The sequence below is a fragment of the Podarcis melisellensis genome, assembly GCF_964234715.1.
Source record: "Podarcis melisellensis genome assembly, chromosome: Z".
In the NCBI taxonomy this organism is placed as follows: domain Eukaryota; kingdom Metazoa; phylum Chordata; class Lepidosauria; order Squamata; family Lacertidae; genus Podarcis; species Podarcis melisellensis.
The window spans coordinates 7,308,112-7,333,612 of NC_138547.1; the positions used below are offsets into that span (position 1 = coordinate 7,308,112).

Consider the following 25,501-nt stretch of genomic DNA (forward strand, 5'->3'; position numbering starts at 1 on the left):
CTGGCTGCTTTTAATGTTCTCTGCTTTTAAAGTGTTGCTGCTGCTGCTGTTCATATGCTGTCATATATTGTTATATTATTGTTAATATGTAAGCAGCCCCAAGTATATTTTAATACAGAAGGGTGGAATACCTATATGACCTTGTGGACTGGTCTGGAAACACCAGTGGGGCAGAATGCAGTGGCTAGACTGCTGGTGGGGCGACATGTCTGCTAACATATACGGTACTCTGTCGGTTGATATGCTAGCAGGCGATGTTCAAGGCTTTTTTGTTGGTACACAGAGCCCTGAACAACTTTTGTCCAGGATACCTTAGGGACTGCCTGAGTCCTGCCCCCCTGCCCACAAAAAAATGTTACAGAGACCTGATTGATCTCAATCAGAAGTCAAGCATTTACTGCCACAGGTTCTGTGTTATGGAACGCTCTTCCAGCAGAGATTGAGCAAGATTGATGTTTACTCTGATTTTGAGCTAAAGAGCAGATTTTCCCTGGGAAAGAAGCAGGGCAAGGGGGAAACTGCTTGGACCTATACTTTCTATGCATAAGACAAGCGAAAGCATGGATGAGCCGTCAGGGGTGAAGTGGTTAGGTCCCAGTTGCAGCAAGGGAGCATGGAATATGTGGCCCTTGATATGCTGATGGACTCAAATTCCCTGTTCCATTCACCCTGGCAAATGGTAACAAGAGCTGCAGCGACACAACATTTGGAGGATGACAGGTTCCCCAACACTGCCAGATTGAACCCAACAGCATTGGCAAAGAGCTTCTGTGACAGTGGAGTAAGAACACTGGGCCAATGGTCCATCTAGTCCAGCACTTTGTTCTCACAGTGAGCAACCAGATGCCTCTGGGAACCCCACAAAAAGGAGTGCAACAACATTCTCCCTACCTGTGATTCATATCAGCTGGAATCCAGAGGCAAATGACCTCCAAGACCAGAAGTAGAACATAACTATTAGAGCTGGGGGGGGGGGGGGGTTCCCTGCCTCCATGCCATGTAGTTCCTGCCAAGTGTTCTTAAGTAAAGTTACCCCTGACTATTAGGTCCAGTCGTGGCCGACTCTGGGGTTGCGGTGCTCATTTCGCTTTATTGGCCGAGGGTGCCGGCTTACAGCTTCCAGGTCATGTGGCCAGCATGACTAAGCCGCTTCTAGCAAACCAGAGCAGCGCATGGAAACGCTGTTAACCTTCCCGCCGGAGCGGTACCTATTTATCTACTTGCACTTTGACGTGCTTTTGAACTGCTAGGTTGGCAGAAGCAGGGACCGAGCAACGGGAGCTCACCCCGTCACGGGGATTCGAACTGCTGACCTACTGATCGGCAAGTCCTAGGCTCTGTGGTTTAACCCACAGCACCACCCGCCTCCCTTACCAAGTGTTCTTACTTCCTAAGAAAACTGGAAAGAAACAGCTTCCCATAGCTTGCTCTCCACCCACCTTTCCTGCACCATAGAACACACTGCATCTTCTCCACAGATGTTTGTAATCTGTTCAGTGAGTGAAAATAGTCATTATCTTGTTAGCTTGCTGTGGTGAAGGAAGTTCAGATTTGCATTTTCACAGATAATCACCAAGCACAAAAAGGGCCTTCTCATGCAGCAGCGTTAATTGGGCTGAATGGTTAGGGAGGAAACTCCTGCCACCAAAGCGCCAGATCATCCTTCACTCAACTTAGAAGAGATACTGGGAAGAGCCAGTTCTAAAAATAGGCAAGCCATGGTGGGAGGGAAGAAGATTTTATGCTGATGGAAAGGGGTGTGGTAGTGGTGTTGGTAGCAGGATGTGGGACGGTTCCAAAGGAAGTGGAGTACAATAACAATATTTTTATTATGGTAATATTAAATGACAGTGAAAAAGGAAGGTGAAAAAGATAACTCAGACAGATTTTTCCCCTCTGCAGATATGTTGTGAGTATAGTGGTACCTCGGTTTAAGAACAGCCCAGTTCACAAACTGTTTGGTTTACGAACTCCGCACAACCAGAAGTAGTGTCCCAGTTAGCGAACTTTACCTTGGTCTTAGAATGGAAGCGAACTGAACGGTGGAAGGGCACTGGCAGCGGGAGGCCTCATTAGGGAAAGTGTGCCTCGGTTTAAGAATGGTTTTGGTTTAAGAACGGACTTCTGGAACGGATTAAGTTTGTAAACCAAGGTACCACTGTATTATAACAGTTCAACAGGACTCAAATGTGAGTTTCTTCTTCCAAATGGAACCTCTGACACGTCAAGCTATTTCCTGTTTAGTCATGGGAAACAAAAAGAGGCAGTAAATTGGAAATTTCTTGGTGTGGAGCTTTCCCATTGCACCTCTGGGCATGAGCTGGCAATGGGAAATTGGCAAAACCTCTCAGACATTTACATAATTGGCAAGACACAACATAGGTGAAAACAAAAAACATGAGCCTTTCATCACATAGGACAGTCCTACAGTTGGGTGTGCTCATGTGCAGGATGGTGTTATTTTAAAACCAGGCCTGGATTTTCCAATGTTAGATGTTTTTGAAGGCAAAGAATGCCAGACAGCTGGTGCAGCAGCAGTAGTCCAGGAAAGTCTTCATGGAAGACCATGAGAGGATTAGAATGGAGGGAGTTAACATAGAAAAAAGGAACTAATTCAGATGCTTGATGTGGCATGGAGGAAAAAGGTGCATGAATGGATGTCCTCCTAGTACAAACTTAGATGTAGAGTATGCTTCTATAATAAAGTGCCACTCTTTGCCAGGGGTAAGGAATCTTGGGCCTGGCCACTGAATATGCCTCTCTAGTCTTCTCTGTGTGGCCCTCACAACTGTCCTCAGGCCACACTCCTCACCAGAACTACTATGCACTGTCCTTGAATGTTTTTGCCTGGGAGGAATGTGTCCCTGAACTCTTGGCTGCCGGTATAAAGGTAAATGTTTCATTCATCACTCTGCCCACTTTTGCCTCTGACCCTGCCCATAACTGGCATGTCACCCAGAAAGGAATGTGGGCCCCAGGCTGTAGAAGGCTCCCTGGCCTTCCTCTGTATCACCATTTTGTATGAGACAAATGAATACCTATCACCAGCAATACCTACTGCATTCTGTCTAGTAGCATGGGGAGCTTCTCACCAAAGTCCAGCTCTTCTATAGTCCTAAAGTCAAGGTGGGTTGAGGAAGTCTCCAGGTTTTCCTCACTGCCTGGATCGTAAGCTTTTCAGAATCGGGCATGATTCTCTTTGTACCTCCCTGTTCTCTTCACCTTGCAGCTGATGGCTAGGCATGGAATTAGCTGACCTAGGAGGTTTTCCTTGTCTCTTAAGATTTTATTATTCTAAATTTAACCTGGGATTATTGCACAGTTACTCCACATTATTAAGCAGTGTGACAGAAAATTGGTTTTACAATTATAATAATAACTTAGATATATTACACACCTTACCTTTCATCCCTAAAGGAGGTCCAAAGGGCTTCCCCCACCTGTCCCCATTGCTGATGCCTTTCCAGGGCACCCATAAAATAAAAAAAATCCTCCAGCACCAAGTTGCAATTTAAATTCCCCACAATTCCACAGAATGACACCACATTTGGGGGGATTGTCAGAAATTACATAAAATGGCAGTGCCAAGACCCTCTGTGAATGACCCAGTACCACCAAATGAAAAGGCATTAAAGGGAACCTTGCCAAGGTATCAGGGACTGGGCAGAGGAGGAATGGCGGAGACTGCCTCCCCATTCTGACCCTTCCAGGGTAGAGGAAGAGGAAGACAGTATAGATTTACAACAGTGGTTTGTGGGAGGTCACAGTTCAGAGGCAGATGAGGGGGAAAGCTGGGAAATAAGGGAGAGGAGGAGGCAGAAGCAGCGTGACAGCTGACTGACATGGTGTCATTAGAAAGCATCCCAAACACTACATCTCCCAGCGAGCCTTGAAAGTCAGAAAGCAAAGAGCTCAAAGACAGAGGCCACATAGTAGCACCCATAGATGTGACGAATGAGGAAGCAGGAGAGACGGGGGGTTGAGATTCACTCAGAACAATGCTTTATCCAAGAGGCTGGGTTCTATAGCCTCTCTCTGTAACAGAAGGACCTCCTCTATTCTAGGCTTTATTCTGGGGGTGAGGGGCTTGAACTGTGTAGCCCTTAATAAAACCCATCTCCCCTACCCCCAGTGCCTTCAGTTTAAGTCAAATTACTACTCTGTCCTTTTACTTAGGGGGCTGTCAGAAAGTAAGGGGGCAGCCGCCTTGCCCCAAGCACTGAGCTAGGGGTTCAGGATGAATGTTCCAAATCAGAATCTGTACAAGTCCTTTGCTCCACTGAAGTTGATAGAAGCTTTGGCATGCATTGAAGTGGGAACCAAATTTCAATTTGGCATTGGTATTTGAAGCAGCACTGAGCACTAAATAGACACCAACCATTGGTACACATTACAATTTCCTAATAATCCTCCGCCAAGCCATACTGTGAGGACAGCATGAAACAAGTGTTTCATGGCCATTGTGTCCATAGTATTCTGTGTCTCACTTGCGGGATCATCATCTTGTCACCACAAGTGGGCTTGCACGTTCCTATAAGTGGTCCTATTTAGGATTCACTCTGCTTACCCTGAAAAGGGGAGGGGCTAGAAAAAGTGCCCTAAACATAGTCTGCTTCTTTCCCCCCTGACTGGATCACCACACAGCGGTTGTAAAAGACAATTGAAATTTGGAACATGTAATATACGCACTTTGTTGAATAACACAGATAATGAGCACCCTGAATGCAGGACTGCAATCATTGTCAGAGAGTTGTGTTGTTTTAATATTGATATTGCAGCACTTCAAGAAACTCAAAAAGCAGGAGAAGGATAATTGAAGGAAGAAAAAGGAGGCTATACATTCTTCTGGAAAGATGTACCTGAACAAGAATGAAGAATACACGGAGCAGGCTTTGCTATAAAAAATTATCTTGTGAAGCTCTTGTCAGAAGTCCTTACTGGCATTAACGAGCAACATTCAACCCTTCAAATAAAACTCACCAAAAACTAGCAGGTGACTATTCTAAGTTTTTATGCACCTACACTGGGTGCCAATGAAGACATTAAAGAAAAATATTATTCTCAGCTGGATGCCATCCTATCAGAGACACCTAAGGAGATTATCCTCCTGGGTGATTTTAACAAAAGAGTTGCATGAGATTTCAATCTGTGGCCAGGAACTATTGCGAAAGAAGAAATTGGCAACAGCAACCAGAATGGAATTTTACTTTTGACTATATGTGCAGCACATAACCTTGTTATTACCAACACACTCTTCAAAAAAATAATAATCATGGAAGCACCCTAACTTGAAACACTGGCACCTCTTAAATGATATAATAGTCCAAGCTAAAGATTGGTGTGATGTGCTCCTTACAGAGCCATGACAAGTGCCGATGAGTGCTGGATATATCACCAATTAACACATTCCACAATGGCTATTAACATTGTACCTCAACACAGGCTTCAAGGAAGGAAACCAAGGTGTAAAATGAACACTCAAGCTCTTCAAGATTCTATTAAGTGGGCTTGTTTCCAAATGACTCTTAAGGACCACCTGCTTTCGGAGTTCCCTGATAGCATCAAGGAACACTTGACCAAGCTAAAATATCCATTACTATGGCCAGTGAACAAACTATTGGATACCAACCAAGAAACAGCAGGACTGGTTTGATGAGAATGATAGTGAGATAGAATGCATTATCAACAAGAAAAGATTTGGCAAAGAAATAGAAACTGCATCACTAAGGAAAAAAACCTACGCTAAGGCAGAGTTTCAAAGAAGAACCAGAGAACTAAAGAACACCTGGTGGATAAAAAAGCTCAAGGGATCCAGCACTTAGCCAACACTTATGATACATGGGACTTCTTTAAAGCCACAAAGACAATTTATGGGCCAATATATTATGGTATAAGCCTCCCACAGATGGTACCACACTTCCGTTACCCTGGAAAGAACATTGCCAGCATCTCCTTAACTGCAACTCCCAGGAGCTGCCATGGTCCTCTCGCAAATCCCGCAAAAACAAATTAGAGATGAGCTTGCAGTATCTCCAGATTTGGGAGAGATGTGTACAGCTATTAACCAAATGAAAAACAACAAAGCCAATGAACCTGATGGGATACTTGCCAAAGTCTTCAAAGTGGTCAGAAATGAACTTACAGACAGTGGCGGATGTTATGTCCACACTGCCCAGAAGCAAGCTGCTCACGGGGGCAGAACAAGCCGCCCATGGCAGACACTCGGTGCGCCACCCGCCCACGACTCCCAAGCATTCCCCCAAGCTGTCAAAATGAAGGGAGAAGAGGGGAATGCTGCTGCCAAAGCAGCACAGCTCCCCACCTTACCCCGACAGCTCATGGTAGGCTTGAGAGTCGCCGGCAGGTGGCATGCTGAATGTCACCCCCCTCAGTGAGGGCATCTGGGGCGCTCTGCCCCCACTGCCCCACTTCCTATGCCCCTGCTTACAGAACAATTTCACAAGATCATAAAAAGAAAATATGGGAGAGAGGAGATCTCAGCAGACTTTAGGGTTTCCAAAATTATCAATCTTTATTAAAAAGGTAATAGAACAGATTGCAGAAACTACTGTATTGAGGCATCTCTTTATTAGCTGGGGCTGGAAAAATTCTTGGATGGATCTTAACAGACCATCTTCTAACTATATCTGAGGATACCCTTCCTGAATCACAAAATGGTTTTCAACCTAGGGGGGCAGTGGACATGATTTTCACTGCTCAACAGCTTCAAGAAAAATCCAGAGCAAAACTAACCCCTGTATATGGGGTTGACCTGACCAAGACCTTCAACACTGTAAATTGTACTGCCTTGTGGACTGTCCTTCTGAAAATTGGCTGCCCAGATAAATTTGTGAACATCCTTCAGCTCCTCCATGATAATATGACAGCAACATTCGCAGATAACAATGGCTCTCAAAGTGAACCATTCACAGTGGGAATAGACGTTAAACAAGGATGTGTTATCACCTCAACTCTATTTCTTATTTTCATTGCCATTATCCTACACTTTGTCAAAGGGAAACTCCCCACCGGGGTAGAAATCATATATTGAACAGATGGAAAGCTCTTCAATCTGAGCAGGCTGAAAGCAAAGAGTAAGGTTACCATAACCTCCGTCATAGAGCTTCAATATACTGACGACAACATAGTGTGTGCACACTCAGAGGATGACCTCCAAACCATCCTAAATATCTTCACAGAAGCTTATGGAAAGCTCTGCCTATCACACAACATTCAAAAAACCAAAGTGCTGCATCAATAAGCACAAAAAAACCCTTTGCAGCACCACAAATTCAACTTAATGGTGTAACATTGGAAAATCTCAATTATTTTTTCTACCTAGGCAATTATCTTTCCACAAGGGCCGACATTGATGCCCAGATTCAGCATTGCCTGAGCTGTGTGAGTGCAGCTTTCTACCAATTGAAGCATGTGGTGTTTGAGTACCAGGACATTTGCAGGGAAATAAAAATATTTTTAGTTTTTAATTTTTAATTTTTTTTACTTTTTAAAATTTATACCCCACCCATCTGGCTGGGTTTCCCCAACCACTCTGGGCTGCTTTCAACAGAACACTAAAAACAGAATAAAACTTCAGACATTAAAAACTTCAAACATTAAAAACTTCCCTAAAATGCTCATTTACAAAGCTATTGTACTACCAACCTTACCGTGCACTTGTGAAACATGGACCACTTATAAACGCCATTTCCTACTCTTCCAAAGATTCCATCAGTGGTGTCTCCAAAAAAAATTACATATCACTTGGGAAGGTAAGCAACCTAATGTCAGATTACCGGAAGAAGCAAAGATCACCATTGTTGAAGCAATGATTCTTTGACATCAACTTTGTTGGACTGCTCATGGTGTTTGGATGCCTGATTATCGTCTTCCAAAGCAACTACTCTTCTCCCAACTCAAGAATGGAAAGTGAAATACTGGTGGACAACAAAAGAGGTTTTAAGATGCCCTCAAGGCAAACCTTTAAAAATATAGTATAAACACCAACAACTGGGAAACACTGGACTGCAAGCGCTCCAGTTGGAGAACAGCCTCTACCAAAGGTGTCATGGGCTTTGAAGAAGCACAAACTGAGGACAAATGGAAGAAATGAGCTAAGAGGAAGGCACATTTGGCAAATCCTCACCATAATCAACTCCTGCCTGGTAACTTACATTCCTACTATGGAAGGACGTGCGGGTCCAGAATTGGCCTCCACAGTCACTTATGGACACACTGTTAAGACCATATTCATGGAAGACGATCTGTGAGTGATTGCCAAAGAAGAAGAAGGTATTCTGTGTGAAGAGAAAGCAGACCTGGTTCACACAACATGGTAAATCATAGTTCAGCTTACCAAGACTGCACGGGTATGCAGGCTCCTGGAGGGTTGCTCACAACTGCTTTGCTCCTTCTGTGTCTTTTATACAGCTATATGACACTGAGCTAGGACAAGATTTGACTCAGTACATTCACCCAATTGGGATGTATGGTTAAACTCAGTGCTCACTAACCATGAGCTGTAACCTTAGTTTGTTCTGACTCAACCAGGTTGTGAATCTAGATTATGAGTCTGTTTTACACTTTTTTTGTCCTGATCTTCCATGCCTATTTATGTGGAAATCTAACTGCATTTTTAACGGTCCTTTAGGTTGTCTCAGGAAGTGGTGGAATGTATCTCCATGATGCCTGGGACTGGTGTGCATGTGTGTGTGGGGGGGTCTCCCACACCAGAGGTGGGGTGTGGGACGGAGGGTCTCCCGCACCAGAGGTGGGGCGAGGGACGGAGGACAAACAGAGCCCACTGCACCTGCTCAGCCCCCACCACCACCGCTGGGGTGACACCGGCCCCAAACAGCATGGCTGTTGAACCCTTCTCGCACCACCTTCCATGAATTGAAATCTTGCAAGGCCACTTGGGAACGACAGTGTGGGATGCAGCAACCGTGCACTCTTCAATCCAAGCCTCATATGAGGAGGGTTTAACAGCTCTGCCACTCAGGGCTGGTGTAGCCCCAGCAGTGGTGGGTGCTGGGTGGGTGAGGTGGGCTTAGTTTGTCCTCCAGCCCTCATCCTTCCCCCCACAAGGCTGGGATCGAAGGGTGCGTAGCTGTTGCATCCCTATGCTGCCCCACCCCCCAGTGGCCTTGCAAGGCTGGGATCCAGGGAAGGCGGTGTAAGAAGGCACAACAACAATGTGCCATGCTGCCTGCCTGCACAAGGGGAAGCCCAGTCAGCCAACATGGCATTTGGCAGGCATGAAGCTGGCACCCCCAGCATGGCCTGGTGCTCCTGTGAGCATTGATTCCTCCAACGCCAGGAAAGGAGCACTGGACAGGGCTGTGCTGGGAGCACCTACTTTGTGCCCTCTCAAAAATCCATGCCTGGGGCCACAGTCCCTCTGGTACATCCCACACTATGCCCCCTGGTCTCATGGATCCTTACACTCCATCAGTGTGTATTGTGTGAATGTGTTTGCTGTTTTAATCCAGTTTCAGAAATAAAAGCACAAACCAGTATCTGTTGGTTTCTATCCACCATCTCTCATTCCTTCTTTCATGGCAGGCTTCTATTTCTGGTTGTTTGTCCAAACCCAACATGAATTAAAGACTGTTCCAAATATAGGATTCTACATTTTCTGGGCTAACGTCAACCTGGATATGTAACATTTTTCTCTTTTTCTTTTTTTATTCCTTAGGTATATTTATCTACCTAATCCTGAACAAGAGCTCAGTGCAAACTTAAACATTTACTTAACTGGGGCATTTAGTTGGCCCAACTGAGAGATTTCTGTATGTTCTCTTAAGGTACTATAGCACAGAGATGCTTGCTTTATGTCTGGGGTGGGTGAACATGTTACCCTAGGGCCACAGTTGGCTCAGTTTCATGCAGTCCTCAGCATTATTTGGCTCTCTGGATACTACAGGGGCAACATTTACTCTGCGGACCACCCTTCTGAGGAGCCTTTCCTCTTTCACTGTGTGTGTGTTGAAAGAGAGAGGATAGAGAAGCACAGAAAAAGAACTATGCAATGATGCAAGCTGCTGAACTGTTGGAAACTCATTGCATAGCAGATTTGTATTCTATTCTGTGAAAGAAAAGTTGCCCCCAAACTGCTTATGCATTCCCTTGCAAACAAGAGGCTGCTGGTGCAGAACACTTTGCCAATGCGATGAGTAATTGACTTTAACTTATTGCCACACTGGATATAACCCTCTGGCTATGCTCACTATCAACTGCTCCCCACCCATCTTACTTTTCCCATTGGTAAATAGCATTTCACGTAGACATAATTCCCCCACCCCGGCTCTACAACATATCCTTCCCCTCAATTATTCCCCCCTTAAATATAACATTCTCCCCCTCACACACACAGTGGAGTGTAGAGTAAGAGACCCTTTCCACCCCTTTTTATTCCTTCAGAACCAGCTGCCAGGCCATTTGGGTCCATCTGATTTCTCAGCCTCCTTGAAGCAGTTTGACAATCAGTGCATCACACAACCCAGCAGGGGTTGATAGGTGGGGGGAACTGCAGAACTGATGCAGCAGGTGGTAACTGAGAGGAGGGAAGAGTGCTCAGCCTGCCTGCCATTCACCTTCTTCTCTCCCTTGCCACACCTGCAATACTGCCATAGAGATTGCAGCTCATACCAGATGTCTGATACCTGCAGCAGCAACAAGTGAACATCTGGAAGGTTATATGGCATTGCCACACGTCATTAAGAAACCTGTGAGCCCCATGCAGTTGATGGATATGCTGATCAAATAGAGGCTGTGTGTAAAATGAAGACGGCAATAGAGACAATAGGCCTTAGTTCACAGCTCCCTAAGAACTGGATTCTACCTCCTGGGAAAGCTGACTTGGAAATCAACTTGTGTGTGTGTATGTGTGTACACTCTCCTTGCATAGGGTGTTTTCTCTTCTACAGTTCAGCTGAAACACAGAAAAGTGACCTCATCATGTACCCTACTTGTGCTTTTAGTGTAGACAATATTTCACATGTGAAAAGCGGGCATACTTGCACCATCCCTATTTTCATAACAAGAATCCTCCCCCTTATTACACCTTGCTGGAAGCTGTACTGCCTTGTATTTATTCAACTTGTAGGGACTTTGTGGAGGGGGCTGAACTTGTTCAATTCTCATCAACAAATTCCAAGTAGGTGTTCTCTAAAGGAAGAAATAGGGACAAGAGACCAGAAAACCAGAGACAATTGGTGTGTATGTGATGACAGGCACATGGACACACGGAACTAAACATCCTGTTTCAAAGGAATGTCTAAGAGTTGTATCCTGGTAGAGTCAAAATATAGACCATAGCTTCAAGACAGCAAACACAGTTGGTTGTTGTTTGAGCTGTATTTATTTTCTAGCACACCACTCCCCCAGTACTAAAGCTTTTGAAGATCTGGTTCCATCAGGAATATAGTAGCTTTCCTATACAAACTTTCCTCTCTCTTTTTTAAAGTCACCAATTTTGATCCTTTTCCTTTAATGTTCATGGAGTGCAAATCAGCAGTAGTACAGGAAGTAACCCTGCTTCCAGTATTGCAAAAGTAGTGGAATCAGTGTTAGAAACTCCCATTGTTCTAGGCACATTTTGCGACAGGGGATTTCATTAGTTTCTGAGCTTTGGGCACAGAACTGCGCCTAAGATTTCAGATTAAAACTGCAGAGTGGAAGGAAAGGAGGACCTTTTTCTGCCTCCCCACTTCCAGCTACTCTCTGAAGACTGGAGAAGAGACCCTCTTAAGAATATTAGGGTAGGGGTGGAACTGGACCATGTGAAACACGAACATAATATTTTAGCTGCAGTTGTTGCGCCCATAACCTAGGTTTGAGGTGTCATTTAGCTCTCAGCTTTCATATCTCAGTTTCTAACACTGACTGGAATACTGAAAAGTGTTTGATATGTATTTTAACATTTAATAAACCCAGTTTAAGCTTGGTTTTTCCTGTTTCCTATGGAGTTCCAGTATGGGATGCAGGTGGCGCTGTGGGTTAAAGCCTCAGCGCCTAGGACTTGCCGATCGAAAGGTCGGCGGTTCGAATCCCTGCGGTGGGGTGCGCTCCCGCTGCTCGGTCCCAGCGCCTGCCAACCTAGCAGTTTGAAAGCACCTCCGGGTGCAAGTAGATAAATAGGGACCGCTTATCAGCGGGAAGGTAAACGGCGTTTCCGTGTGCAGCTCTGGCTCACCAGAGCAGCGATGTCACGCTGGCCACGTGACCCGGAAGTGTCTCCGGACAGCGCTGGCCCCTGGCCTCTTAAGTGAGATGGGCGCACAACCCCAGAGTCTGTCAAGACTGGCCCGTACGGGCAGGGGTACCTTTACCTTTACCTTTTATGGAGTTCCAGTAGGAGCTCCATAGTTATCTCCCCACCTCAAAAGAGAACAATAGTGTTCATTTTGCTGCTATTAACATGAAACTTCTTACAATCAGAAATTGGGAACTGGTGACCTTGGGCAAGGACTCCTTGTGTGGACCATATTTTTGTGGTGTTTCCACCACAGTAAGTGACAGATTTCAAGGCTGGTGTAAAATGGACCACATTGAGACCACACAACAGCTGCAGCATCAGGAATGATTTAGATTTCTTCACTTGGCAACTGTTGATAGGAAGATTGGAGCAAAATGCAGCCAACAAAGTTGTATTTGAAGCAACTGTGTACACTATTGCTAGGAGGAGGAAAACGTAAGTCACTATATATTCCCCATTGTGATATTTATGAAGAACCCAGGAAGAAATTAATTGCAAATTTGCTAGTCAGCTTGTCTCGTTTTGGATGACGTATCTAGAGTAAGCTTATCTTTACTTGCCAATCCAGTGAAGGATGTGACGTTTAGAGGTGCCAAAGTTGCAGTGGTTGCACAAAAGCCAAAGAAGGGAAATAGATTAGATTAAAGCTAATGCAATGAACTGCAAAGATCTGTGGAAACTTAACATCCGGCCCCTCATAGTACCATGACCAATTTCTTTTAGGTAATTAGCAATTGTGGCTGACATGGAGACATTAGAACTCTTGAGCCCTTTAATACAATTTCATTTAAACTCTTGGTACACACTAATTGTTTTATGACTTTTGGTCCTTGGCTATTATTTCAAGATGGCCATGTTTTTTGGTGAAACAACAAAACTAAAAAATGTTTTTTTGTTGTTGTTGTTTTGAGATAGAGATTCAAAGATGCATTTATCCAGATCAGTTTCTCTGCAGGTGATTAAGCAAGTGAGAACATGTCTTCTGGTCCCTTCCAACAATTCTGTGATTCTAACTAGATGTTGAGAACTGTTTTACTTCAAATGCCACTCAACAAGCTAATAGATAACACACAGAGAGATATATTTATATACACTTCCAAACAGACTCATAGAATTATAGAGTGGGAAGGGACCCAGAGGGCCATCTAGTCCAATCTCCTGCAATGCAGGAATCTCAACACGCAGTCCCCCATCCAATTTGAAACCGTATCGGACCCTGCTTAGCTTTGCAAATGTGGTAGTAGTTTTATTGCTGCATTACAAGGGGTGGGAACCTGGGTAGCTGTGCAGCTGTTCTCTGAGACAGTCAGAAAGGAAATGGCCCCTTTCAGTTCAATTGCACCTAAATGAGGCAACCCACTGATTTCTTCTAACAGTGGGGAGAGTGCAGCTAGCCACAAGTCAGAAAAGCAAAGAGTGAAAGGGGAAGGCTTCAGATCCAATCTGCAAGGTCCCAGTTTTGAGGCTTCTTCAGAGAATACACCCATGCCTTCCACACTATGGCCAGGTTCTAGCTGGCCTCGTCCTTGTTCAGCTCCTGGGAAAACTTCTTTATCACCAAGACCACTGAACCACCTGTGGATTTTCATCCACAAAACTCCATTTGTGTTGTGCAATGATGAAATTCTCCAGGTCCCATTCAGAGGGTCTCAAGTGACCTCGGCTTATCGCCACATAAGCCACCAAAATGTGGTAAGAATTCACTTCTACACCACCTTGTTTATTACCCAGGTGAGGGTCCACCTTTTAAACAAACTACAGAACCAAGGAAACTACTTTGAGTCTCAACATCCTGGAGGGACCAGACATTTTTATTTCTATTGCAAAAGGACAGAGCTGCTTCAGAAATTTTGCTATAAAAAGTAATTATTAAGATGTTCTATCCATGGACACTTACGCATCCCAATGAATTCTTGAATGCTGGTTGAGGGTGAGGATTTCCTGACAGAGAGCAGATGATCCTACCAAGGCCACAGTCTTATGGTTGAGTGGTGAGATGTGTTGTGCTGTCAACTTGATCCCAAGTACTGCAAATGGTCACCTTGTTACTCCCAGGAGATGCAGACTATGGCACAGGTTGGACAATGACTGGGGATGGTGGTGGGAGACTCATGGTGAAGATGGCCAAGCACATAATTTTGTCTCTGCTGCATCACAGTGAACGCAACGTGTAAAACCTTTGCTGCCTCCAACTTATCTTCAAGTAGCAATCTGGCAGAGTTTTTCAGAGTGGTGAGAGGTTTATTAACACCTAAATGGGAGGGTGGGGTGTAACAGCCCTCAGAGACTCACTGTGGCAAATTTGCTCAACAGTTTGGAAATGAAATCACTCGTCTCTGTAACAATTTAGATGCCATGGATTTGACAGTTCCTGTTGAAGGTGTTTAGTGTGGTTTTAAGATACCAGTTTTTATCTCAGAGGAGAAAGACAAGGTGCTTGGAAAAGTTGGTCCAACCACATGCTCTCATGACCTTTTACTTATTGTGAATCATTCAAGGAGGGTGCTGGTGAGATTGCTGCTGCGTATGGTAAAAACATAATTTCACAAGAGGGTTGTGCTTACGACCTTAAAAGTGGTGGAAGTGTGTTTCCTGCTCAAAAAGCCAACCTGGGCCTAGAGGTTTATGTCAGTCATCACCAAGTTGTAATACACCTTTGTTAAGGAAAGGCAAAACTTGAAAACGAAAGGTCATGACTTTGGGACTGAGTTGGCTTTGGTCACCCTGGTGGATAACCTTTATCAGTAAAGAAACAGGGAGTGCGTAACTCTGTTCCTCTTGCTTGATCTCTCAGCAACTTTTGAGACCCTTGACCGTAATATCTTCCTAGACTGGCTCTGTGAGTTGTAAATTGATGCCCTGCTTCAGGCTCTGGCACCTCTGCACACTGTGGCTGGCGCCAGCCTGAAGTGGGGAAAGAGGTCCAAGCGCGCAGCAGTTCCACACGTCCATGTGCCTCTTTCTCCAGCTTGGGCTGGAGTTATGGCAGCCTTAGCTGACCATTATGGTCAGCAATCAGAACTGCAGTTTGGGACATCTCCTTGAACAGTATGGTGCTCACCTGCCCCACACGGGGCAGTAGTGGAGAATGGGTTACCAGCCCCTGGGAAGGCGCAAAAAGGGTGGGGCACCACAGTTCACCTGTAGCATGCCCCACTGGAAACTCCGCCATTGGAAATATGCTTTAATCCATCTTACATTGCTGCCTCTGTGTGCGCTGGGCACTGCAGCAACACATCACCATGCTTGTGGCTTCCTGCTTCCGTACAGCAGCCTTGGCTGGGGAGTCAGTGGCAGCTCTGGGGCAGGAGGGAGCCAAGGGCACTTCCCGGCGCAGCAGCGACCTGGCAAGCACTGCGGCGCCAGCCATGGGGGCAGGCAGTGAGAGGGGGCTTCACCCCAGCAGGGAAGGGCTCTTGACTTGCAGCCCATCCAGCCAACCGTGCACCACACTTTGCTGTGCCAGAAAATGGAGCCACCTTCCTCCCACCCTCAAGGCTCCTATGGCCTAATTGCACCAGGGTGATGCCCCACACACTACACCTCTGCCACCAGGCCATTGTATCCTCCTAGGTAGAAAGGACTATAGGCAGCTTCCTGTTTGGAATGGGATCTTATGTGAACTATGCCTCTCCTTGCCAGCCTTGCTCTGATGCAGCTGAGGGAGGCTGGTTCCTTTTGAGCATCAGTGTAGTATTTCTAAATCAGGTTGTCTTCTGTCACATCATTCCTGATTGTTCCTGGGGTTAGATTAACTGCCTGACAGGTGTGAACTTTTAAAAACACATTGCATTTGAGTAGGAGGTCAGCAGTGTAAAGGTTCTGCAATCTTTTATATATTTATACTAGGCTGCTCAATAGAAACTCCCCCCGCCCCATCCTTTTGAACTTTAAAAAAACACCACTGCCTTTTTGGGACACAAAAATTGCTTTCCCAATTTTAGTCAAGCTTTGAACTTAATCGTCACAAACATAAGGCTCTGTGTAAGCGGCTGGAATCTCAAAGGAAGGAAGATAACCTCTGATTTACCAAGAAGTTGAGAGCAAAATAATTTAGCAGTGACTACCTCCCATAACAGTGACTTTGTAATTAAGGCATAAATCTGGAGCGGCATTGCCTTAACAGTGCATTATACATACGAACAAGGTGTTGCTGTGGGAACGATAAATTTTCCTGAATCTGTTCACGTTCCACACCGAGTCTTCCGACATTCCCTCTAGACACTTCAGGGGAAGCTAGATCTTTTTGCCTATCATGAGTTTTAAACCCATGGGAGACAGTTTAGTAGAATAAACAATTGCAGCAAGGAGGGAGGGCGGATTGAAAGACCAGAAGAGAAGGGAGGAATAAACATTAGAATGGGCATGTAGTCTCAAGCATTGCAGGAATGAATACTGTGGGTTGGGATACTTGTATGTCAGGATGCACCTCATCCAGCTCCTGGAGCAGAACCCTCACATGCATAGTCTGAAGTCTGGTCAGCATAGTTTACCCATTCATCTTTTTCTTGGCCCCCTTAGAACAGGGGTCACCAACCTTTTTGAGCCAGTTGACATTGGAATTTTGAGAAGCCATGATGGGGTGCAACACAACTAAAAACATCAGTTGTTGAGGGTGTATATGAAAGGCTGGTTAGGGAAGAGCAAACAGCCTTGCATGGAAGGGGTATTATACCTTTTGTACCCTGTCCATAACAGAGGTTGGACCAATTCCAGCACCAGTAACTTCACCACATGCTAAATACAGTTGGACCAAAGACATGAGATATTTGAGGGGCCAGGGGACATCTCCTTACTCCAAGGAGAAAGGGCAAGAGCAGGTGTTGAAAGAAATCAGAAAGACAAAGTGTTTCACCCAATAAGGAAGGAAGGAAGGAAGGAAGGAAGGAAGGAAGGAAGGAAGGAAGGAAGGAAGGAAGGAAGGAAGGAAGACTTGAGCTAAAGCTGCTATGGGAATGTATGTAATTGGGGAAGTAATTCTTTCTGTTTGTCCTGAATCTTCCAACACACAGTTTATTTGGATGACCTGAGTTTTAGTATTGTGAGAGAGGAAGAAAAACTATTGATCCACTTTCTCTACCCCATGCAAAGTTTTATATGTCTCTAGCATATAGCCCATGTTGGGCAAAAGATTCTTGCAATGCAGCGGGTTGGAGTAGATGATCTTCATGGTGCCTTTCAACTCCACATCCATTCCTCTCATTCAGCTTTTATCAAACTTTAAAAGTCCCAAATGCTGTAAACTATCCTCATGGGAGAGTTGTTCCATCCCTTTGATTGTATTGATTGAATGAGGGGGATGAGGGTTGTGGGTGGCTTTCCTGGGAGCTGACACCAGAGTTTCCAGGTGACACTTGTGCTGTTTTGCAAGCAGTGCACCAGGAGAGACTTTCAGTAGACAGCTGCCTCTTTATTTCCCCTGTCCCTGTGCAATTTGTGTGTGTGTCATTCTTCCTTGTTTCTTTTGTTTGTATGTGTGTGTGTGTGTTCTCAAATCAGATGCCATTAAGGAAGAAGGGTCCAGGTTGTGCCGTCTGGAGCATCCCTTGGCTCCGAAGCAAGTGCAGCTTTTAGTGCGCCTGTCGCCATTATGATTAGTATTCTGCTGTTAGGATGAAAAAAGGCTGCCAAGACAGAGCCCGAGGCATTCTGCCAGAGATGATTGACTGAATCATTTTCAGCACCTCGCAGTTACAGACCCGCTAAATTTATATTACAGCGCTGATAATCCACCCACCCACTGAGTGGTTAATTTATTTTTAAAAGGGGTGCCAGAGCTTTAAGTCTGCCTGGGAGGCAGGTTTGCTGACCTGGACAAGGCTTTTACTTAATCCCAGGTGTGCTGTGGTTGCTCCTGGCGACTCATTTTTGCAGAAGGGCAGTCTGCACATGTCCATAGATCCTCTTCTCATACTTGCTTAATGTGCTTAGAAGGTGAAAAGGTGAGCTCCACTTCACTAGAAGTGATACTTCCACTCCATTGATGTACTGGGGCTCCTAGCTCAGTGATTTGCATCTACAAGGTCCCAGGTGTAATCCCCGACATTTCCAGGCAGGGCTGAGAAAGACTTCTGCCTGAAATCCAGTCATTGTGAGCAATCCTGAGCTGGGGAGACCTGATTCAATATTGATATGACATTTACCGGAGCTTCAAGTTTCATGACTCTGAATTACAGAAGGGATTTTGTGTGTGTATTGGAGTGGGTGGGTGGGGGTGCAATAAAATTCTAGCTGAACCAAAGATTGGACGAAAGATTGCTAACTCATAGCCCTTCCAATGTTGTGGGACTACGGTTCCCATCACTCCCTGACCGTTGGCCATTCTGGCTGGGGTAAGCAGGGTTGGAGTCCAGCAATACTGATGATCCTGATTTGGGATGAGGCAGCTTCGTATGAGAAAGTCTCTTGTGCCCAGTGCCACCTTCTGTGACTGACAGCAAGCAGCTCTCTTGAGCAGAGAAAGGCCTTTTCCTGGTTGTGATCCACAGAATCAGGGAACGGATGTGAGTGTGCAGCTGTGATTCTTGCATTGCTGTGGCTTGGACTAGAAATCCCTTTCCAATCCTACAATCCTCTTGTTCTATTATTCTAATAGCTTGATGACAGAGCATCTGCTTTGCATGCAGAAGGTGTGAGGTTCAATCCCCGGTACCTCCAGGGAAGGATGAGAGAAAAACCTTGTCTGAAATCCTGGAGTGCTGCAGCCAGTCGGTATAGGCAGCACTGGGTTGGACATACCTATGGGCTGATTCAGTGTAATGTGGCTTCATTTAACTACCGAAGATGAGGCAAGGGGGCAAGATGTGGTATAAACGGGATAAACTAAGTGACAATGCACATATCAGTGATCACAAGTCATGGGTCACTAAGAGGTTCTCTGTGTGTGTGTGTGTGTGTGTGTGTGTGTGTTGGTTTGCAAGCCCCCTCCACAGAGGCTGGCCCCTCCCACTGTCCTCGGAGCTTGCATACCGGTACCCTCCTCTGGCTGACATCCAGGCAGACCAGGGAGATTTTGATAGGCGACATTTTCCCAAGCGTGGGTAAATGCACACCCCCTCCTCCTGCTTCTTCTCTAGCAGGGAAAGGAGACAAGTCAGAAACGTCATTTACATTCTTTTATTTCTGACTACAGCACTAGAGAAAAAACATGTCCGTTCAGATCAGTTCTTCTAGGAAGTCTGACAAACTTCCTGTACATGCGCAAATGGAAGGTTTCAAATTACACTCTTCACAGAGCTCTGAGAAGCCTGTGAACTTCCTGGGAAATTATTTCCCACAGCTAGCCGCATCATGTGATGTCAACAAGCTGGCTGTTTGCAGCTGCGATGTTTCCATATACTGACAGTGTGTGTGTGTGTGTGTGTGTGTGTGTGTGTTGCCACTTTCCCTAGGAAGACCTGCTGTTTACTGCTGAATCAGATTTTCTGTGGATTGACATTTGTTCAAATCCAGCAGTACAGTGATATCTCGGGTTACAGACGCTTCAGGTTACAGACTCCACTAACTGAGAAATAGTACCTTGGGTTAAGAACTTTGCTTCAGGATGAGAACAGAAATTGTGCTCCGGCGGTGTGGTGGCAGCGGGAGGCCCCATTAGCTAAAGTGGTACCTCAGGCTAAGAACAGTTTCAGGTTAAGAACGGACCTCCGGAACGAATTAAGTTCTTAACCCGAGGTACCACTATATAAGAAATTGAGTTGGCAAAAATGGAACTCCACAGCACCATCTGGTGTCACAGTGTTATAATGCATATACAGCACATAAAGGTAAAGGGACCCCTGACCATTAGGTCCAGTCAGGGATCTACCAACAGCATATGGATCAATATGGCTAACATGGCCTAACAACCCACCCCGCTTCTAAACACACAAACAAATCTCACTGCAGTTAAGCAAAGGCAATCAACCACGCCCTGCCCTCCAACCTTCTCTCACTGCCAGTGTAAACCAACAAATTAATAGAAAGAAAACCTGCCCAAGTGACGCTGACACAAAAACCTCACACATTTACCAATTTTGAAAAAAAGGAGGAATAATATGTAAGTTTACCACCCACCACTCTCTCCCCCGCCTCTCTTCCCCTTCAACCCTATACTGCTTAGAACATTGTCTTACATTGAACATAACTAAGAGACTCTGTGATCTGGAAAACGAAAAGAAAAAGAAGGGAAACATTGCACGTTCTTTTGTAATTCAAGAAAATCTTTAATAAAAATTATAAGAAAGAAAGAAAGAAAGAAACTCTGTTTACATGCCTCTAATTAAAAAAGCCATTGCTGACCCCATATCAAAACACATCATGCTGAAGCCAGCTGAGCTGGTTTTGAATTGCTGCAGTGCAATTTCCTCATTGTCACTTTTCGGAATGTAACCTCATTGGACAAAGGGGTGGATGTTAATATGATTAACATTTGTAGCAGTGTGAGCTGGGAGAAAAGGTAATTAAATACCATGCTTTGTGGCTTCCGCTAATCACTGTCATGGGTCATGATCTCCTCCTCCTCTCCCTCAAATTAATGTTTTTATGTTGGTGCATTATGGGATGGCAAGTGGGGGAAGCTACTGCCTTAAGCAGGGAATACAGGAACGCAGGAAGCTGTCGTAGGCCAGGTGGAACTATTTTATTGATAAGCGTCTAACTCAGACTGGTTGTTCTACCTGATCCTCTTAGCAGCTGATAGCGACAGTGGTCCATGTGGTTCAGTGTTGTCTGCAGGGTCTGGCAGCAGGGGACTGAGACTAGGACCTTCTGGATTAAAGCATATTTCCAATTTAGGATGCTTCCAGACTTTCCCTATTTCAGGTGAAATACCAGAAAATTCAGTTTGCTCAAGTGGAGTGGATTTAGTGGTCTTTCACAACATACCCATTCTCCACACCCCATGCCAAAAAAATGGACTTTTTGTGATAAGGAAAGTCATAGTGAAATGCACTAGAAAGTGTGGGTTGACATTTGTTTGACGTAATGTCCTCTAACCTCTGCATAGGGAAATCAGAATGGATGCTGAACATGAATGAATGCTGTATTGTTTTTAACACTTGATTGGAAGCCGCCCAGAGTGGCTGGGGAAACTCAGCCAGATGGGCGGGGTATAAATAATAAATTATTAAATTGTTATGAACAGCCGGTATAAACCAACCTCTCTGTAAAGAAAAAAGGATCTGTCTAATAAAAAAGCTGTTTGGAAGACCAGTGACTTATGTCACCTGCCAGTGTTGGGTGCAAAGGGATGACTCGCCCCCACTAGCTTTTTGCTTTTTTGAAGGGTCCTATTCCCAAGACACTACCGGGCTGAGTGTGTGAGTGTGCTCCCCCCCACAAACACACACTCGGCCTTTGCCTCAGTTTCATTCAAAATTATTGGAGCTGTGATCTTTTTAAAAAAGAATTATTATTTTTTAAATTTCCATGTTTCCAAATACAGTACAAACTACATGGTGGAGTCCAACTTATGATTAGAACAGCACCAAAACAAGGGGAGGGGTTGTTAAAGAAAAGAAAACACAGGAAAACAAAGTAAAAACCTAATTAAGCACACCCAGGTGTATTCAAGAAACGAAGAAAGGAAGTTGCATGAATTAGCAAGCTGTTACTATAGGCACACACTAAGAGGGCTGAAGCCACAAATATTTTGGCATTAAGTCATATCAGAACCATTTACGACGTGATTCCGGAGGTTTAATAGCATTGCTTTTGATACATTGTACAGGCATTGAGTGGGTATCAAGTGCTAATAAACGACTCTTTTACTCTCACACCTCTATTTATTCCGCTCACACACTTTGGACCACAGAGCCCTGAGAAGTAAACAAAGAAGTGTAACGTTAGTGTCCCACTGTTTTGAGTCAAACTGCCACTAGGAGGAAGGTGACCATATATTTGGGTCTAGGATTTTGCCTAGTGACTGTTTGGCAAGATACTAAGTGATTTTTATTATAACTGAAATGTAACTGACATTAATTAAGATCATGGAACACCGTGATATAAGATTGGAAATGCACCCAAACCATCATACAGGGAGCCACTTTAACAAAAATGTGTTAATTGGAAGTTGGTTGGCATTCTGATAATTGTATAATTTGGGAATTGTTATTTTTGTAATTTGGCTATTGTTGGGGTATGTTGGAAAACTAATAATAATAATAATAATAATAATAATAATAATAATAATAATATTTAGATAATAAAGCTAGCTCTGTAGTCAAAGGGATAATTTGCTGCAGTGTTGGCAGGATTTCTGGGAGCTGTGAACTTGACTTGAGGAGACTTCCACTTTAGAATAAATATTGGGATTCCGAACTGTGATGCACTTGATGGGAGTGATGGCTTTGGATGTGGGAGGGTGAGAGTCAGATTGTCGAAATTTCTCAGTCTCTAGCCTATCTCAAGAGAGTGGGATAAATAGTGTTGCATTTTAAAGTGTGCAAGAGGAAAAACAGTACTTTGGTACCTCTGGTTATGAACTTAATTCGTTCCGGAGGTCTGTTCTTAACCTGAAACCGTTCTTAACTTGAGGTACCACTTTAGTTAATGGGGCCTCCTGCTGCTTCCACACCGCTGGCATGCAATTTCTGTTCTCAACCTGAGGTTAAGTTCTTAACCTGAGGTATTACTTCTGAGTTAGCGGAGTCTGTAACCTGAAGTGTTTGTAACCTGAGGTGTTTGTAACCCAAGGTACCACTGTATTGCCTAATCAGTACTCATTACCAAAACAATTGTGTCCGAACACTGGCCTATTATAACTTTCCCAAACACACATTCTGTGTTTTCTCCTTCTCACACCTTCTTGTTCTCTTCCTCAGTAATTAGGTATATTTTCATTTCATGAGTGTAAGCCATAGGTAGGCAAACCAGGGGCCGGATCTAGCCCAATCGTCTTCTAAATCTGGCCCACGGACAGTCCAGGAATCAGCATGTTTTTACATGAGTAGAATGATGCTTTTATTTAAAATGCATCTCTGGATTATTTGTGGGGCATAGGAATTCGTTCATCCCCCCAAAAAAGAATAGTCTGGCCCCCCACAAGGTCTGAGGGACAGTGGACCGGCCCCCTGCTGAAAAAGTTTGCTGACCCCTGAAAAGCAATCACACACACCTTCCAACTCTGCCCATAGCAAGGAGGGCTGGCCATGAGACTTCTTTAGAATTGCAAAAACCCACACACATCCAACAAGAAACTCTGCCTTTTCACAGTTGCTTGAGAATGGAAGTTAACTGGCGGTTTTGTGAGTAGTGCATTGTTCAAGGCATGTGCAGCCCTCTACTGGCTGAAACTTCTAACTGCACCTCTGGTTCTACCGTGTTCCCAGCTGGAAGGACTGTGAGATGTTTCTCTATCTTCCACAATCTCTGCAAAGCCATTTAGTGCAGCAGCCTTTCACCTTTTCAGACCCAACTTTAGCCCAAACATGTGTTTTGGAAACTCACTTCTTAATGGTTTCTTAGAATCCAAGTAGTGCTGCCACTAACCTTTGATGAATAAACAAGACTACAGGTGACTTTCATTTTATTTGGACTGATTTCACTTCTTACACGATGGCTAAAGAACACGGTTATCACCCACCTTGATCAAACACATGCATTTCTATGGAGCAGAATTCTAGAGTGAAAACCTTTTGGGTTCAACTCCTTGCCTTTTAAAATTCATATTGTTCTGGGGAAAGGGGGAGAACTGCTTTGGGGATGCTGTTATTTTCTGTATATGTTTGTATTTGTCCACTGTGTTCCTGAAAATCAATAAATATATTTGAAAGCACCCATGCATATACATGCACAACTAAGATCTGTCCTTGAGTGAGAGATTTAGCGTGATTATGCAAGGAAAAACACACCGTTTTAAACCTGTTTCTGTGTGGGGTGAATATGTGATGCTGGATGGGAGGAGCTGCAGCTCACATAAGAGCAGGGTGCCTTGACAGTTTGCAGGTCCAGAATTTCAGGGAGGGGTTCACAGTTCAGTGGCATTCTCTAGCTGAAGGCCCTTTGGGATCTACTGCTAATCGCAGAAGGGAATACTCAGGTAGATGGAGCAAAATGTATATGGCAGCTTTCTACTTCCCGTTTCTGTCTTTGAATGTGCACTCTCAACCGTAATGAGGGGATCTGGATCCATTAAGAATGCAGTCTTGATTTTGCCCTGTTCCAGATGTTCACTCCCTCCCTAGCTACACCAGGAGTAGGTGCAGTCTGTAGTGCTGTTCAGTCCATCCATGGCTTCTCCTCCTTCACCCAGGAATAATTTAATTATGTGTGTTGTGGGGAAGAAGAAGAAGAAGAAGAAGAAGAAGAAGAAGAAGAAGAAGAAGAAGAAGAAGAAGAAGAAGAGGAGGAGTTTGGATTTGATATCCCGCTTTATCACTACCCTAGGGAGTCTCAAAGCGGCTAAATTTCTCCTTTCCCTTCTTCCCCTACAACAAACACACTGTGAGGTGAGTGGGGCTGAGAGACTTCAAAGAAGTGTGACTGGCCCAAAGTCACCCAGCAGTTGCATGTGGAGGAGCGGAGACTCGAACCCGGTTCCCCAGATTACGAGTCTACTGCTCTTAACCACTACACCACACTGGGAGGAGGAATTGCTTTCAAGGAAGGGAGGGAGTATGATGGCAGAAAGAAAATGGGTGGTCCACTGCTTGTTTTCACCCCACACCCCTTTGATCCCACCACTACTTTGGTATGCAGCCCAGCCAGCAAACAAATGCTGTCCTTTTTTTAAAAAGGGGGGGGCATTCCTAATCTACACACACACACACACACACACACCTCTTTTCATTACCCCAACCCCTCAATTGCACATAGATTCTATTCAGAAATGATATGATTTCTCTCTCCCCTCCCCCACTCCACCCCCAAATTCATATGCAGATGGGGCTTTTGGGTTCTTTCTATTCTTCGACTTCTTGCACTTTTTGGAAATCTGGGTTGCGATTGACAGCAAGCCGGGAAGGCCAGCTTCTGAGCATGTATGCATGTTTAATGTGTTCAGTTCTGGGCACCACAGTTTAAGAAGGATATTGACAAGCTGGAATATTTGCAGAGGAGGGTGACCAGGTGATAAAGGGTCTGGAAACAAAGCCTTATGAGGAACAATTAAGGGAGTTGGGTTTGTTTAGCCTGGACAGAAGGAGACTGAGAGATGACATGATAGTCATCTTCACATATCTCAAGGGCTGTCAGGTGGAAGATGGAGCAAGCTTGTTTTCTGCTGCTCCAGAGTAGATGACCCACATCTATGGATTCAAATTA

General features: G+C 44.7%; 1 protein-coding gene across 4 annotated transcripts in view; it reads left to right on the plus strand.

Annotated features, from left to right (window-relative positions):
- ASTN2 (astrotactin 2) overlaps window positions 1-25,501 on the plus strand; it is a 664,383-nt gene that overhangs the window by 452,510 nt on the left and 186,372 nt on the right. The gene's annotated exons all lie outside the window — the stretch shown is intronic.